Source organism: Macrobrachium rosenbergii, chromosome 8, assembly GCF_040412425.1.
Source record: "Macrobrachium rosenbergii isolate ZJJX-2024 chromosome 8, ASM4041242v1, whole genome shotgun sequence".
In the NCBI taxonomy this organism is placed as follows: domain Eukaryota; kingdom Metazoa; phylum Arthropoda; class Malacostraca; order Decapoda; family Palaemonidae; genus Macrobrachium; species Macrobrachium rosenbergii.
The window spans coordinates 7,145,627-7,157,658 of record NC_089748.1 but is presented as its reverse complement, the minus strand read 5'-3'; the positions used below and the strand labels follow the sequence as shown (position 1 = coordinate 7,157,658).

Genomic DNA, 12,032 nt, shown 5'->3' with positions numbered 1-12,032 from the left:
ATACATCCTTTTCTATCTTGTTTAGAAAAAATTAGGTAGAACTAAGTTATAGGTACACGGCGGGTATTTAGCGAGAAATGGCAGTTTCTTATAGTATTTTGGATGCTTATTAACAATTTAACGTTAATTTTTGGCGGTCGGCTGTAATTAACTTACAATTTACCTTTGAACTCTACCCTACGGTAAGGGGGACCCTGATGGATATCCGGGGTTTCCATACTCGATCTTCACGAGACAGAGCACCAGTACGTCTGTTTCGAACGGTTCATATCCTGTCTGGCAAGTGCAATAACTTGTTAACGTATGGGTAACTAACACCCCCCAGGCCAGTATTAAACACAGCGAAGGGACATTCCATTTGGCCGACAACAAACAAATGCACTGTCAGTGTCAGAACCCCTAAAAGTGTTAAAAAAAAAGTTTCCAAGGTACTGCACTTGCTGGACGGGATATGAACCGTTCGAAACAGACGTAGCCGTGCTCTGTCTTGTGAAGATCGCGTTAGGAAACCCATTGTTGGATGTACTACAGGGGACAATTATAGGTTAATTACAGCCGACCGCCAAAAAATTACGTTGAATTGTAAATAAGCAACCAAAATATATACTATAACTGCCATTTCTCGCTAAATACCCGCGGTGTCTCTATTACTTAGAAATACCAAAATTATATTAATAAAGGATAGCCTACCTTCGTGTGGCCTCCTCCTTCACATTTAGGCACCAGTTTTTTTAACTGAAGATTAGCCTACAGAAAATGGTGTATAAAATGCAGTACAAGTGAAAAATGGGTAAAACTTTACTTTAGTTGTGTGCATGGTTCCTGCCAGTCATCGACCAAGACTGGTTCCTCATGCATAAATAGACATAACCTTTCCTATAATGCTAGGTCCTGACCTATCCAGAACTTACCTAACTTAGGGTGACGTGACCTGACCTGGCTGGAGGGGGTTTGTCCCCTCTGGAACCCCCAAAAAAGGCCGTAACCTGTCCCAGTCTGCAACTGGCAAGAATTGGGCTGGGCAACTAGGTAAAGTTTTAACGAAGAAATAATGAATTTACCGAGGTAATTTGTGAAATTTACCATCTTTTGTTTGAGCTTTAGCATTCACCTCCAAGGGGCTGGTACTAAAAAAACGTATTTCCGCGGAGCTTATTAGGCCTAGGTCCAATATACAAACACTGGATCATCTTATGTCAGGCTATTATACAAAAACTAAGTTTAGTAAAAGACAAGGTCTCAATCACCTTTACTAGCAACTAGTCTACCCCATTTTGGCAGGTTATTAGCCTACAAGGAGCAACTGAAGGTTGGCCTTCCTTTACGCTAACCTGCGTTTCAAGGGTCGTCAATGGCCTGGACGAACTCGCCCCTAAGAGAAGGCGAGTGGGCTTAGGTCATTCCTATTCCCTTCCGTACTTATTTCAATGCTCTGGGAAAGTCCGTGCAATGGATGACTTTCACTTGACTAACCCTGATCATTTGTGGAGGAACTTCAAACTTCTAAGTTATTTTAATAGGAAAAATATTTCCCACTGAGTACGTATTTCAGACATCTGTCATACATACTACCAAGTTTCCCAAGGCCAAACACTGGCTCACTCTCCCTCTTGCAATTCACAAATATCCTCAGCAGTGATCTTTCTTCTGTTCCACAGCAAATATTACACACATGGACATACGAGCACCAATTTTGGATACCATATAAACTTACATTTAACTGATAAAATGTATGTATAGTATCCTAAATGATGATACAAAACTTGAAAGTTAATCATTTACGTTCTATCACGGTCGCCATTGTTACACTTCATTCTATCTATCATTAAACCCATATCATTTCATATTTCTTATTTACGCAGATTACATTTTACTGCTATGGTTAATTAGCTGTATTTTACGTTATGAATCTTAATATAGAAATGTGATCCAAGAAATAGGAAAAATATAGTAACGTCGATGTATATATTTTAAAGGCAGTATGGAAATTACTCTAACATAATTTGTAGTCTTTTCAGGATATGATATATCGTAAATGATGATGAATAATTTAAAAAGTAATATGATAAATTAATAAAGAATGGTTTTAAAGCAAATCGAAATATGACAGATTGTGTAGGCTTTATATTTAGCCCAGCGCCTACTTACATCCCATGTAAGGATATTAGTAACAACCGCCAAAAGTATGTCACTTAAAATTAGTAATGCATATCTTTAAAACTTTTAGTTCGTGTAGTATACAAGTAATTAATTGCTGTATTGTTAGTTTTAGTGCTCTGAACAAAAAAGTGAAGCTTACTTTATATGATCTTTAAGCTGGCTTAGGAATGTACTTCAATTAACGTTTTACAAAATGGTGGTAATATTGATAAGGTATCATTATCGAATAGATTGATTATTGACTATGGTATCATTGGCTAGTTTTGGATTGGCTTCGCTGCCTGTAAATGCCCTTTTACGACGCAAACACTTTTACTTAAGATATATTGTATTACTAAAAAAATTATCAAAACCGGGAAATGAAGACGTCTTTGAAACTGGGGGTTTTGGGCATTGTTTGTCGTCCCCTCTCCCCCCGTTTTTGCCTGGCCCGTGAGTCAGTGAGTACGTCACGCGTGTTAATTCATCACCGCAACTCCAACTGGTTACAAAGATCATTTGCAAAGTGTGCCTGAAGAGAGATCGCCATCTGGTCTGTCTATACACGTCAGTTTGGTCTCCTACTGTTTTTCTAAGCTGTTGGGAATTGTTACAGTGTAATGTTACAAGAATAGTTAAAAATCAAAAGAAAGAGCAATTGATCCGATGCCAATATCTTAACTTGTTGGGATTAAAATTTTTCATAGCCTAGTGACATAAGGGTGAAAATTGTGAAACAATGTCGAGAATATCTCCCAACGATAGCTCAATTTACTGGCTCTTGCTCGATGTTCTGGGCCTGATGGGCCTGATGCACAATCTAAAAGACACCGACTCCGAACCAGCACAAACAGGTGGTGGCTACACAAACACAAGTAAATTTTCTAAATTTTATTACAAAAATAAACTAAATCACACAAAAAACATACTAAGCTATCTAAATTTACGTTAATCTCAAAGCTTCTAAATTTACGTTAACCTTAATCAAGAAACAAAGACGAATTCTGACCCACGTCCGGGCCTGCAATCAAGATTCAAAAATTACCAAAATTCTGAGACAATTCACTGACTTTGGAACTTAATCGAGCCTGTGAGTGTAGAGTAACTACTGGACATGGTACATATTAATAGAAAGCAACGATCGGCCTCGATTAAGTTGGATAAAATGATGATACAAATACCTATTGTTTCAAGCAAGATCTGGCAATGTCCAGCCGGCTTATCAGCACACGCACTTGGAACATATCCAATCTATTTCGTAGCTGGAAGAAGAGTGAAAATGGAAGATGCTGTATTGTAACTAGTGTTGCTATGAGCGTCCTTTTCAGAAATTTCCAAATTACAATCACATTACTACAAGTACGTCTCTTAGTTCCAAAACTCTAGTTAATTAAAAGTGCAACGTACAGTGTACTTTTCAAGAATAAAGCACATGTAACAGGTCTCCACGTTTGTCCAGCTAGACACGTAATCATTACACTTTGTTGCAATTTCTGCTGATATTTTAAACCGACTAGATAGGAGGTTTATGTTGGCAAAATCCCTGTAGATTTTGTCGACATCCTCCCAGTCAGAGGGGTCTGTCAGCCAAGGCAGAAAGGTTAAAAATAACATCTGAGGAGATTTTTTTCAGTTCTGACTTACGGCCCAGATGTCACTGGAGGCCTCACAATCGCAGCTGGCTTGCTGTGCAATCAGGATAATGGACACTTTTCTGTCTTACAATCACGCATTACAGCAGTGCATAAAAAACAATGAAACGTAAACAGATTGCATAATGGTGCTCCTCTCTCTCTTGGCAGCATGCAAACATCACAATTTTTTAAAAGTAAATTGTATTTTTCTTAACTATACATACCTGAGGTCCTCTACATTAGGAATTACTTACAGCAAAGAAACGGCCGTTAAAAACTCTTGAACAAGGTGCTTAGGCAGTAACTTCCATCCGGTAGGCAGGAGTCCCGCCTGCCCTAATGTAAACATTCCAATTTGCCTTTCAGGCAGGTGTCAGATAGAGGGGTGGCATGAGGCGGCCATAAAATGTAATGTAAAGGACCTCAGGTTTGTATAGGTAGGAAAAATACAATTTACTTTTAAAGACTGTGATTTGTTCCTACACGGTATACAAATTATTGGTTCTTTACATTAGGAAGACTCACTGGTTGGAAGAGCGAGGCAGAATACCATGACTCTGACATATTGATCAGAGTATAGGAACTCCGAGATCAATTGTCCGACTTCTGGACCTTTTCGAATGAGTGAGGAATCATAACTCAAGCGAAAATAGGCTAGGAAGAATTTAGAGTCGGAGGCATTAAGGCAAAACCAGAAAAGGGTTTGTCTTATTGCCTGAGTCTCCTTCCTCCCCTTGCTAGAGGAAGGAGCGGGATTGCTTCTATGATTCTAGGAAAGAAAAATAGAATGGGAGCTCAATGTGTAAGCTTGCCACATCAGATCCTCCCCTTGCTAGAGGAAGGAGCGGGATTGCTTCTATGATTCTTGGAAAGAAAAATAGAATGGGAGCTCAATGTGTAATCTTGCCGCATCAGATCCTCCCCTTGCTAGAGGAAGGAGCGGGATTACTTTTATGATTCTAGGAAAGAAAATTAGAATGGGAGCTCAATGTGTAAGCTTGCCACATCAGACCCTCCCCTTGCTAGAGGAAGGAGTGGGATTGCTTCTATGATTCTAGGAAAGAAAAATAGAATGGGAGCTCAATGTGTACGCTTGCCGCATCAGATCCTCCCCTTGCTAGAGGAAGGAGTGGGATTGCTTTTATGATTCTAGGAAAGAAAAATAGAATGGGAGCTCAATGTGTAAGCTTGCCACATCAGATCCTCCCCTTGCTAGAGGAAGGAGTGGGATTGCTTCTATGATTCTAGGAAAGAAAAATAAAATGGAGCTCAATGTGTAAGCTTGCCGCATCAGATCCTCCCCTTGCTAGAGGAAGGAGTGGGATTGCTTCTATGATTCTAGGAAAGAAAAATAGAATGGGAGCTTGTAGGAATGTTCAGCCTAATGTTGTACGATATGTTTTCCCGATTGTGTGTATCTCTTTGCACGGAGTCTGGGCAAGGACAGTACTGGCTCATCCCTTGATCTGTAACCATCTTCTCAACATTAAAGGAACCAACTATTGCCGAGTATGTCTCAACCTGCTTACAGAGCTCAATGTGTAAGCTTGCCGCATCAGACGCTAGTTCCAGCAGGTGTCGGTTCGAGTCCCATTCTCTACCCGAAGGAAGAGAAGTAGGGGGACGAAGAAGGAGGGGGGAGAGGCCAGTCACTCTTGTAATCCCTCTCACTTCCAGAACCATACACCTTAAGCAAGATGCTACCTGTCCTCTTACAGGAGCCGGGTAATAAACACAACTTGCTGAGCAACCACCACAGGTCCAGGAAAAGGGTGTTCCAAGGACTCGCGGGCAAAAACCCGAAGGTAGAAAGACATAAATGTGGCCTGATGAGACCACATCTCTGCTTTCAGACCGACAGAAACTTCCAGAATGAGAGGGATGGATCAAGCCATTGACTTTGTGAGCTCTTGGGAAGAGTGTACAGGTTTCGTCAACGTCAGCTGTAGAGTACGCCCTTCCAATCATTTTGCAAGGCCAGAAAGAAAGATGTGTCCTTGAACACTTCTTTCTTGGTGAGTTAGTACTAATGCAAAGTCGTCAACATCCACTAGAGATGTCGAGACTTCTTTATAGAGTACCGCAGCACCCTAACAGGACGAAGTAGTGACTGATTTGGATCATCGACTACAAGGGGAAGGGGATCATGAAGAACTCGAACCTGGCAACAGGTGCTGATGGGTTTGGAGTTCGCTACAACATCCAAGACGGAGTCAAGCTACTGATCCCCATCTCTCGAATGCTGACAACAAAAAAAGTCTGTGAAGATCATCCATCCTCTTCCCCAATGCCAGAGCGAGACAAGAGGTGGTCTAGAAAGTCAGGCCTCTGTCTAATGACTCTCATAAGGGTGCATGTGGAACACGAGACAGGAACCCTAAACGAGAGTCACATGCTGCCAGAGACAAGACCGACTGAAGCTTCTCATCAGTAGCTAAATCTTGGCTGAGGAGAAAAAAGTTATTTTCAGGTGGAAGAATAGGCTGAAGTGGACCTAAGTCTTCACAACTGAACCCAAGAGAAGCAACTCTCCGTGAGGAAGACGACAAAGTCTGCGACCTGCTGAAGAGTGGATCTGACCAGAGAAAACAGTCCCATCAATGACACCAACCAACGAAGACGGCTCCAGTCCCTGGGTACTGCTGCAGAGGACTGATAGAGATATCCAGCTATTTCCTTTGCTGCTTGGTGAGAAGCCTATGCTTTCAAGGGAAGCTGGAAAGTCTCTAGTTGTGAAGGCACAGGGATTGTACTGCCTGAGGAACTGCTTCATTTTTCATGTGTCGCTGACACAAAAGGTCGGGTCAGATAGGAACTCTTCTCAGTGCCCCAGAAGCAGAGCTAGAAGGTCAGACAAAAGGCAAAGTCTTTCAGCATTCATCTAAATTTGGGGAGAATGACACTTGCTGAAAACCTAGCAAATTAGACAAAAACGCAGGGAAGATGAAAATGTCGAGGTTGTCTCACTGTGTCAGCATGCACCACAGTAGCGGTCTGTGGGTCTGGTACAAAGAAGCAGAAGAACTGCAGACTTCTGTTGAGCTGGTAGGCAAACAGAAAGATGATAGGGAGCCCTCAAGTCGAGCAACCTCTCTGTGAAAAACTGAGTGAAGGGAGCTTCTAGCCCGGTCACTCGATACCAGAGGCTGAGCCGGCCTGCCAATACATCCCACTGCCTGAGATGTATCTGGCTGATGGCTCTACAGGGTGTACAACAGTTCACCTGCAAAGTCAACTGAAGCAACAGGAGGGAAACGAGACCCTTTCGTTTGTTGACTTGCACCACTACTGTGTTGTTGCCCAATGACACCCTAGAGTATCTCAAAAACCGATCCTGAAACTCTTGGAAGGCCAGGAAACTGCCTTGAGTTCCAGGTTGTTTATGAGAAGGTACTTGCTGTCTCAGTCTCACACCTCGAAGACAATGGTCTTACCAGTGTGGTGAAATTTCTTGGTTAGCGCATCTGAGGACAGAAGCATGTCACGAGGAGAATATGCAGACATATTCAGAGGTTCCTGTTAATCAAGCACCAGCCTAAATCCTCCTTCATCCCCAAAGAGAGGAAAGGATTAAGAACTGGAAGCAGGTCTTCATTCTCTGTGAAGAGAATTGAAGGTGAAGCATTCCCTGAGGGGGCGGCTTCTGCAGCAACAACAGGACACCGAAGATGACTAGCTCTAGCCAGGCTGGCTGCTTTGGGAATACTGAGCATTCTCCCTTCCCTCTGCCCTCCTCCCAGTTGGAAAGAGGGTTGAAAGAGACACACATATGCAGATTTTCTAAGAAGAGAATGAGGAAGGCTGGGTGTTCTGCAAGCACCCTTGGAGCCTGAGACTTCTTAGGGACTGATGAAGGGCTAGCCTGCCATTGTCCCAAGGACAAAGCAGTTACCCTGGCACATTCCTTGACTACTGCGGTATCTACTTACTCTCTGCGAAAGAGGGAGGCAGAACCAAGTAAAGGTCCATTCCTTAGGGAATGTGATGACTCGGGACTTACTAGGCTGGAGATCAGAATCAGGACAATGTCCTTCTTCTTAGTACCAGAATTCCCCACAGGTTGCTGTTTGGTGCTGTGTAGGTGAATGATGTGTTGGCATATACAACATATACTACAATTCTTCATTCTCACCTGCAAGGTAAGAATGATGATATCTAGTATTTGAAGTGGAATCCCATACTTGTTGCAGACGTCCGAGGATGAAGGGCGATAATAAAGCTATATCTTTCAGATCGTATTTATTTGCTCTATTACATTTAAGAAAAAGGCAGTAAGAGCATATACAAAATACAAAAAGTGTATATAATGGAATCACAACAAGCATACAAGCATCGGAGCTCGATACCTAATAAGTAATTATATTCTACATACATGAGGTAGAATTTATAGGATTTATACGATTGCCCAGGAGCTGGGCGAGCAGGCCAAGCTGATCACGTAAATGCAATTGATGGCTGGGCAAGCAAGCAGGGCTGAGCCAAGCTGAGCCAGGAAAGCTCGGCTGTGAACTAGCGCTGTCCTCAAGACATGCTTTAATCTCCTTCGAGCCCGTAGCCCCCTGAGAAGAAGGTTTAAAGAGGATTCTTGTCTGCTAACCTGAGTGCTCAAACCCAAGGGTCTGAGACATGAGTTTCAGAACTGACTGAGCAGTCAAAACGAAGATTCGGAGCATCTGAATGTTTTGACACCTTCTCTCGTCCTGTGCCTAAACCAGACCGGAGAGCAAACTACCTAGTACTGGTTTGGGGAGTGGCCAAGGTTTCGCTGAATCTTGGACACTCAACGACTCGCTATTTGAGCACTCACAATCCCAAGGAATCCAAGCTCTTGAGATTCCAAGGAGTCCGAGCAGTTGGCAAGACTCCCAAATCTCATAAGAACAATCATCGGGAGTGAGCTCCTCTTGGCTTCTAAAGAAAACCGAGGAGGAACAGGCACAGAATCGGTCTTAGACGCAGACTTCTAAGAAATGAAATTGAGAGCTTGGCCTCAAAAGGTCACGCACTTGAGGCCCTTGACATATGAGACCCTAAGGCCGGTGTCACACTATGTGTCGTCGCCGCTACGGCGAAACCGTATGCGGCACCTCCGCATCACCTGCATCCTGTCACACATAAACGGCGAAGTCGCTCAGTCTATCCCAAGCAGCTAACATAGATAGGTTAACTATCATGTTGTCCAAAATGAATGTTATTTGTGCATTAGAAGCAGAGGGCTTCCTGAAAGAGCCAACTTGTCGTAAGCACTGGATTCACCCATTTTATGCAGAACGAGAAACAAGTAAAAGATTTGAAAAGTTTCATGAGAATATAAGAAAATATGATGAAAGGTTTTTCGAGAATTACCGAATGTCTAAAGCTTCTTTTGATGAACTGCTGGAAGAGCTGAGGCCTCATATCTCGAAGCAAAATACAAAGTTTCGAAGATCAATATCTCCAGAAGAAAGATTAACAATTACACTAAGGTGAGTAAAAAAAAATAAATATTATTACATGATTTATTCAGACTGGAAAAAATGGTAATGTAATACAGTAACTACAATATATTATAATAATTCAAATCCAAATAGAAGATTCAAATGTAAAAATAAAATATTCCTTGAATTCTGAAAAAACTATTTCATAAGCGAAGCAAGTAGATGTTTAGTAAGGAGATTGAGGAAACACTATGTCAATCATTTGAAAGTCCTGTGAAGACGTGGATTGGGTATCTATGGTGCCATGATGGACAGGAGTTGGTGATTGTATAGAGGATCCTTGTGCATGAGATGGTGCTTCCACAGGAGATGGTGCCTGCATTAGCTGAGATGGTGCCTGCATTAGCTGAGATGGTGCCTGCATGTGAGCTGGTCCCTGCATATGGGCTGGTGCCTGCATATGAGCTGGTCCCTGCATGTGAGCTGGTCCCTGCATTTGAGCTGGTGCCTGCATTTGATGAAATGATGCCTGCATATGAAGTGGTCCCTGTACATGTAATGGTGCTTGCATATCACTGCTTGACATAGAAGCAGGATACCTTTGAAAATGATAAGAGGGATTCATTACGGACTGCTGAGATGAAAGATAGGGTACTTGAGGTAATTGACCTGGCTGTAAGTTCTGTGATTTTTTTCGTCGGATGCTTTGAAAGAATTGAAGAGTCAGCAGTCTGAAACCTATTTTCTCGTCATCATTAAGTTGCTTGTAATCAGGAAGAATGGATATTAAAAATGATTTGCCTGGATCTTCTTTTTCTGTTTGGAGCTTATCACAATATCCTTTATCACCCCTTTCCCAAAGTGATGGGAAAGTGATGGCCTTGCATGAATGCATTGAATGAATAAATCAACGTCAAACATCTTTGTAAAAACAAGTGGTTCAGTGGAGCACTGGGAGCGGCGTATCCGTCTGGTGTGACCACGTACATAGAACTGAGTGTGTTTTCCCAAGGCAACAGGACGGATGCGGCATTGTGGCGGTCCAGCGCTGCCGCAGCATGCTGCGGCGCAGTGCGGCGGAAACGGCAGCGCTGCACTAGTGTGACACCTCTCATTGGTTTGTGTGTAATATCACCGTGTGCGACACCGCATGCGGTTTCGCCGTAGCGGCGACGCCGCATAGTGTGACACCGGCCTAATGGGGAATGTTAATCGGTTCCTGACCCCAAGGGCCGGAAAGAGCCAAACGAGAGAATGCACTGCCTCTAAGAAGAGATAGTCCCTCAAAAGTCCCTCAGGACCTCTGAAGGGAACCTCCTCCTTGCCTCTCCAGGCATTGAACCCTTGGGATTGAGACACCAGCCTGGGAACTTGACCAAGCACTGTTTTGCAACTGATAGAGCACTCAAAACAGTACTGGCAGGAAGTACCAAGACACTTGCATGTCTTGCTTCTTTCTCTCGCCCTGTGCCTGAACTGGGATGGTGAGAGGTCTCTACAACACCGGTTCAAGATGCAAGAGACTCCAAAGATTCTTGAGCACTAGATGTGACATCAACAAAGTCGAGCACCTGACACAGCACCAGTCTAGAAGCAGAACCCCTAGAACGGTGATGGGAGCACAAACTGAAGTCTGCGCGCCCACAACTCCCAAAACGCAACACACTGTGGCAAGCAATTCCGTTCCCGAGCCCGAAGGCAGGGATGAGCCGACAAGAGATCTCACTGCCTCCCTGGGAAGGGAGGCAGCTCCTTAGAAGCCCCATTGCGGGACTTCTTAGGGGAGGGAGAGGCAGCCTTCCTCTTCTTCAGCCGCTGTTTCAGAACGAATCTCAGAAGAAGGGGAGAAGGCAGCAGAAGACAAAGTCAAAGATCAAGTTGAAGAAAACTACTACATCTCACAGGACTTCGTCCTCAATCTCTTTTCTGACATCTACCGGATGGTGGTCAGGAAGCACAGGAACTGCTGAGGCAGCTAAACCAGGAAGCGTAACAGGAGTGGCCCAGCAACAGGAACACTAGGAGAGCAACCAGGGCAGCTGAGACAGGAGGCACAACAGGAGCTGCCCGGCAGGCAGGAGCTTCAAGAACATTAGATTATCCTTATAGTTAGAATAATCTAATATTGTTCCTGCACATTATACAAACCATTGGAGCTTTACATTAGGAATTACTTACAGAGAAGCTGGAAACGGCTGTTAAAAGCTCTTGAACAAGGTGGTTAGGCAGTAACTGCCATCTGGTAGGCGGGAATTCCGCCTGCCCGGATGTAAACATTCCAATTTACTTTTGGCCGTCGCGTCGTGCTGTGCAGACGTGTGATTGTGCTCTCTGCCCTGACTGCCGTTTTTCGACTCTTTTATCCTGGTGGGATCTTTCTGTTTATTTACCTTGTGTATATATTTGTGTGTTTGATATTATTTGATATTTTACACACCACGAATTATATTTTCCATCTCAATCCTCCTCAAGGAACAATGTTTTCAAACATCTCTCAAAAACACTATAGTTTGCCCTCGCTTTGGGTTAGAGCCGCTTTCCTTTTGGATCTACCCTGCGTTCTGGGCACATTCGCTGTATTCTGTCTTTTGCTAATTTCGTTGCCCACTGTCTCTGATTCACTTTGAATTAGTTTCATGATTGTCTATATTCATTACTACACATTCACTATCATGCTTAGTACGGTTGACACCATGTCCAACACGTATGAGTTCATCCTCGTTGTTCATTTCACAGTTACTGTCATGTCTATCATTCACCTGTAACATGACAATGTGTTTGATTGGCATGAGACATTCTTCACCTTCACACAAAACTTTCGCTGAATGAACAACATCATCAT

At 43.3% G+C, this 12,032-nt stretch overlaps 1 protein-coding gene across 3 annotated transcripts in view; it reads right to left on the bottom strand.

Moving 5' to 3' along the window:
• LOC136840582 (E3 ubiquitin-protein ligase RNF19B-like) overlaps window positions 1-1,846 on the bottom strand; it is a 173,847-nt gene extending 172,001 nt beyond the window's left edge. For 2 of the 3 annotated variants that reach the window (XM_067107230.1, XM_067107232.1), the window contains exon 1: window positions 1,715-1,846. The gene's annotated coding sequence lies outside the window, so the exon portion shown is untranslated. Of the gene's footprint in view, window positions 1-1,247; window positions 1,350-1,714 lie in introns of those variants that run through there. The other variant, XM_067107231.1, reaches the window with a different exon arrangement.
• Between the last annotated feature and the right edge of the window lie 10,186 nt (window positions 1,847-12,032).